Source organism: Lathyrus oleraceus, chromosome 3 (genome assembly GCF_024323335.1).
Source record: "Lathyrus oleraceus cultivar Zhongwan6 chromosome 3, CAAS_Psat_ZW6_1.0, whole genome shotgun sequence".
NCBI classification, from domain to species: Eukaryota; Viridiplantae; Streptophyta; class Magnoliopsida; order Fabales; family Fabaceae; genus Lathyrus; species Lathyrus oleraceus.
Window position 1 is genome coordinate 291763115 of NC_066581.1, and position 6257 is coordinate 291769371.

Here is a 6257-nt window from a genome sequence, read left to right on the forward strand (position 1 = left end):
CTCATGCCAATCCTTATACGTGACAACCATTTTCTGGATAATTTTCTTGATATTCTTATTAGCAGCTTCAACAGCCCCATTCATCTTGGGTCTGTAAGGAGAAGAGTTATGGTGTGCAATCTTGAACTCACTACACAGTTCTTTCATCATTTTGTTGTTCAAGTTAGATCCATTATCAGTAATGATCTTATCTGGCACACCATAACGACATATGAGTTGATTCTTGATAAACTTCACGACCACCTGCCTGGTCACATTTGCATACGATGCCGCTTCAACCCAACTTGGTGAAGCAATCAATTGCTATGAGAATAAATCTATGTCCATTGGACGCTTTCGGTTCTATCATGCCAATCATGTCAATTCCCCACATGGAGAAAGGCCAAGGTGATGAAATCACATTCAAAAGTGTCGGGGGAATATGAATCTTATCCACATAAATCTGACACTTATGGCATTTCTTCACATATTTGCAGCAGTCAGACTCCATTGTCATCCAATAGTAGCCTGCTCTCAACATCTTTCTAGCCATGGCATGTCCATTGGAATGAGTACCAAATGAACCCTCATGGACGTCAGTCATCAACAGGTCTGCTTCGTGTCTATCCACGCATCTGAGCAGAACCATGTCAAAATTTCTCTTGTAAAGTACATCACCATTGAGGTAGAAACTTCCTGATAATCTCCTTAGAGTCTTCCTATCTTTCACAGATGCCCCTGGCGGGTAAATCTGGCTCTGAAGGAAGCACTTGATGTCATAATACCACGGCTTATCATCTTTCACCTCTTCTATCGCAAATACATGAGCAAGTGTAGCAAGAGCGTCTGTCCAAGTGCATCACAGTGATATTAGGGACTTCATTCCAAAGTTTAACCACAATCATCGAAGCAAGTGTAGCAAGAGCATTTGCCATCCGATTCTCATCTTGAGGAATATGATGGAAGTCAACCTCAGTAAAGAATGTTGAAATCCTCCTTGCGTAATCCCTATATGGAATGAGACCAGGCTGATTCGTTTCCCATTTACCCTTAATCTGATTAACAACGAGGGCCGAATGACCATAAACATCAAGATGTTTGATCCTTAGATCAATGCACTCCTCCAATCCCATAATACAAGCTTCATACTCAGCCATATTATTCGTGCATTTGAAAGTTAGCCTTGTTGTTAAAGGAATATGTGTGCCCTGGGGAGTAATAATCATTGCCCCAATACCATTTCCATACTGGTTTACAGCGCCATCAAACACCATACTCCATCTGGAACCAAGCGCTGGCCCTTCATCGAGTGTAGGCTCATCGCAATCTTTCATTTTCAAATACAGAATCTCCTCATCCGGAAAATCATACTGAACTGACTGATAATCCTCAATTGGCTGATGTGCCAAGTGGTCAGCCAAGATACTACCTTTAATAGCCTTCTGAGCTCGATACTCAATATCATACTCATATAACAACATCTGCCAACGGGCAATCCTCCCAGTTAAAGCAGGCTTCTCAAAGATATACTTAATTGGATCCATCTTGGATATCAACCAAGTCGTATGATTCAACATATACCGGCGTAAGCGCTTAGCAGCCCAAGCCAAAGCACAGCATGTCTTCTCAAGCATTGAGTGTCGAGACTCACAATCAGTGAACTTCTTGCTCAGGTAGTAAATAGCATATTCTTTCTTCCTTGATTCGTCTTGTTGGCCGAGCACATAACACATTGAGTCTTCAAGAACAGTCAGATACATGATCAAAGGTCTCCCTTCCACGGGCGGAGATAAGATCGGAGGTTCAGACAGATACTCTTTAATACTGTCGAAAGCTTTCTGGAAATCCTCGGTCCAATCATGGGACTGATCTTTCCGGAGGAGCTTGAATATCGGCGCACATGTGGCAGTCATGTGGGATATGAATCTGGAAATATAATTCAGGCGACCAAGAAAACCTCGGACTTGCTTCTCAGTTTCGGGCGCAGGCATCTCTTGTATTGCTTTGACCTTTGCGGGATCAACTTCAATACCTCTTTCACTAACAATAAAGCCCAATAACTTTCCGGAACGGACTCCAAATGTACACTTGTTAGGATTCAGACGAAGCTTGTACTTCCTCAAACGCTGAAAAAGCTTCAACAAGTGCTCTACATGTTCAACTTCCGTTCTTGACTTGGCGATCATATCATCAACATATACCTCGATCTCCTTGTGCATCATATCATGAAACAAGGTGGTCATAGCTCGTTGATACGTGGCTCCGGTGTTCTTCAAACCGAAGGGCATCACTCGATAACAGAATGTTCCCCAAGGTGTGATGAATGTTGTCTTCTCCATATCCTCGGGTGCCATCTTGATCTGATAATATCCAGAAAATCCGTCCATAAATGAAAAGACATTGAATTTAGCTGTATTGTCTACCAGCATATCAATATGTGGTAGAGGAAAATCATCTTTTGGACTAGCTTTATTCAAGTCTATATAGTCCACACACATCCGGACTTTTCCGTCTTTCTTAGGCACGGGCACAATATTGGCCATCCATTGAGGATATGTAGAAGTCACCAGAAACCCCGCATCAATTTGCTTCTGAACCTCCTCTTTGATTTTCACTTCCATATCAGGATGAGTTCTTCTGAGCTTCTGCTTCACAGGCACGCACTCAGGCTTTAAAGGTAGGAAATGTTGCACAATATCTGTATCTAGACCCGACATGTCTTCATAGGACCAGGCAAAGACATCAACATATTCTCGTAGCAATTCAATCAACCCCTTCTTAACAGATTCTTTAAGGAGTGCCCCAATCTTCACTTCTCGCACACAATCCTCAGACCCCAAGTTGACTGTTTCCAGGTTCTCAAGATGCGGCTGAATGATCTTCTCTTCATGCTCAAGTAGACGGGTAATCTCATCAGGAATCTCTTCAACATCATCTTCCTCTGCCTCAAATACAGGGAATTCAAAATTGGGAGATGGTGTTGGGTCATTATGTTCAATGGGTTTAGAAATCAACCTGCATAATGATTTTGGATATGAAAAGATTTAGAATTCAAACAAGGCAAATCATAATGCAGATGAAAAGATTGATTTTATTCCATTTTGAGGTTTTATGTGATCACCAATTTCATGCAAAAAGCGAAAAGGGAAAATAAATGGAAAAAGAAACATTTAACATGAATTTATTGAATGAAAATATCATTGTATTTATGTTGCCAACAATGTTATCACTCCTCCTTTTGGCATGGGAGAAGGGTTTTTAAACAAAGTGATCATTACGTTGACTTATGGACAACTGTTGGAATATCCACAGCGACCCAATTGTTGCAGACCCCTCCAGGGATGATGAAATTTCCAGAATCCTCTGTATCTTCTTCCAAAATGGCAGCAGCCTCCTCATCTTGACCAGTGTGGATGAAACCTCCACTCTTGAAAAGCCCTTGCAAATTAGAAACCCCGGAAGAGTAACTGATACCAGCCCGAGACTTGTTGTCTTCTAGCTCAATCATTTTCCCTAAACCAGCGGTTGCACCACGCTCAATGGCCAACTTTGCATCTTTATAGGAAGCAAATGAAAGAGTTCTCTTCTCAATAGGCTCAGCAATAGATAAAGCTTGGAACGGAGTTCCAACTTCATCCTCAGCATCTATATAAGAGAAGGGAGACAAATGGCTAACCAGGAGAGCCTTTTCTCCCCCTACCACCACCAGTTTCTTATTCTTCACAAATTTCAGTTTCTGGTGTATGGTGGATGTCACGGCGCCTGCCTCGTGAATCCATGGTCTGCCTAAGAGACAGCTATACGATGGGTGAATGTCCATAACCTGGAAGGTAATCTGGAAATCACTCGGTCCGATTTTGACTGGGAGATCAACTTCCCCAATCACAGTTTTGCGAGACCCATCGAAAGCCTTCACAACTACTCCACTCTGCCTCATGGGAGGCCCTTGATATGACAGTTTCGAGATAGTGGATTTTGGCAATACGTTTAATGATGACCCAATGTCCACCAGCACATTGGACATGGCGTCGTCTTTGCAACCCATAGATATATATAATGCCAAGTTGTGATCTCTTCCCTCCTCGGGGAGATCAGAGTCACAGAAACTCAAGTTGTTACAAGCAGTAATATTTGCAACAATGCTATCAAATTGTTCTATCGTGACATCGTGATCTACATATGCCACATCCAAAACTTTCAGTAGAGCCTCTCGGTGTGGTTCTGAATTCAAAAGCAATGATAACACCGATATTTTGGATGGCGTTTGTAGAAGCTGGTTACAACATTATACTCGCTTCTTTTGATAAGCTTCAGCATCTCATCACAGTCTTCTTTCACATTGCCGCTTGGGCCAACAGAAGCAGGAGTTCCCGATGTAGAGGAGGGCTTAACAACAGGTGCCGGATTCGGAGTGCTCACCGCATTCTCAATCGAGCTTTGAGGGTGCTGAAAATACACGACCACTGCGGGTCAAACCACTAACATCCGCAATGTTAACAACAGAGGAAGATGGCAAGGACACTTCTTTCCCATTTTCTACTGCGACAGCATTGTAGCGATAGGGGGCCGCTTTCTCAAAAGAGTATGGTACTGGGCCAGCTGGCTTAATGGTTAACGTGGGAGAAATCTTCTGCTTGCTACCATCATACTTGATGATAACAGGTTCGGGGATCCGAAACACTAGTGAAATCACGTTGACCTCATCAGCATCTTCGTCAACATTTCTGTTTTGAAGGATCTCAATAACTCCTTCATCTAGCATTTCTTGAACATCTTTGCGCACCTGGCGACAACCTCTTTGATTGATAGAACAAACTCGGCATCTATCGTGGTCATGCTCATAATGACTATAATCACACAGCAAACGATGCATCTCGACCAGCAATTGTCGAATATGATTGACATATTTGACTTTGTATTTGCCAGGGCAGCCCTGGACCATGTTGACAGATTTCCCATGCTCGGGCAATGGGTTCTTCTTCACATTAGGACCTACGTCCTCGAAACACAGAATGCCACACCTCACAAGGTCTTGAACCTTGGTCTTCAAAGGGTAACAATTCTCCACGTCGTGGCCGGGAGCACCAGAATGATAAACACATTGTAATTCAGGCTTATACCACCACTGGGGGTTAGCAGGTATAGCCGGTGGGTCTCGCGAAGTAATCAACTTCCTCTCTATCAAAGAGGGATATAATTCTGCATACGTCATTGGAATAGGATCAAAGGTGACCCTTTTCCTCTCGTAACTCGTGCTGGTTTGATTACTGTTTCGAGGCTGGTAGGCCTGCTGTTGCGGACGATGCTGTTGATGTTGATATTGCTGAGGTGGTTGCTGATTGTTGTGATGTTGCTGGTACTGTTGATTATCTCTGAAGACAGGTGTTATGTGAGCCACCTGGTGCTGGTTACCGGCGGGACGCACGGTCTTCCTCCTCACAGAGGGTCTTCTTAGTTTTCCATGGGAGGTCACAGCATGTGCCTCTCCATCTTTCTTCTTTGCAAACGCCCCATAACGTTTGGCAAAAGAACCTTCTTCTCTGGTCATACGTCCTTCTCTAACCCCTTCTTTTAGACGCATCCCCATATTCACCATTTCGGTGAAGTCAGAAGGAGTGCTAGCGATCATCCGCTCATAATAAAAAGAACTTAAGGTCTTCAAAAAGATCTTAGTCATCTCTTTCTCTTCTAGCGGAGGCACGATCTGTGCTGCTAACTCTCGCCACCTTTCGGCGTACTCTTTGAATGTTTCCTTGTCCTTTTGGGACATGGCCCTCAATTGATCCCTATCGGGAGCGATATCCACATTGTACTTGTATTGCTTTACGAAGGCCTCGCCAAGATCGTTGAAGGATCGGATGTTCGCACTGTCTAAACCCATGTACCAACGCAAAGCGGCACCGGACAGACTGTCCTGAAAGTAGTGGATGAGCAATTGGTCATTGTCGGTCTGAGTTGACATTTTCCTGGCATACATGACCAGGTGGCTAAGAGGACAAGTATTTCCTTTGTACTTCTCAAAGTCAGGGACTTTGAATTTCACGGGGATCTTCACATTAGGAACCAAGCAGAGTTCGGCAGCAGACTTGCCGAAAAGATCCTTTCCTTTGAGAGTTTTCAATTCCTTGCGAAGCTCAAGAAATTGATCATTCATAGCATCCATCTTCTCATAAACATCTGAACCCTTAGACGGCTCAGAATGATAGATGGTGTCGTCTACCCTGTGCATAGTATGCACGACAGGAGGAGGGACAGCAAGGACCGGGCTAGATGTCGGC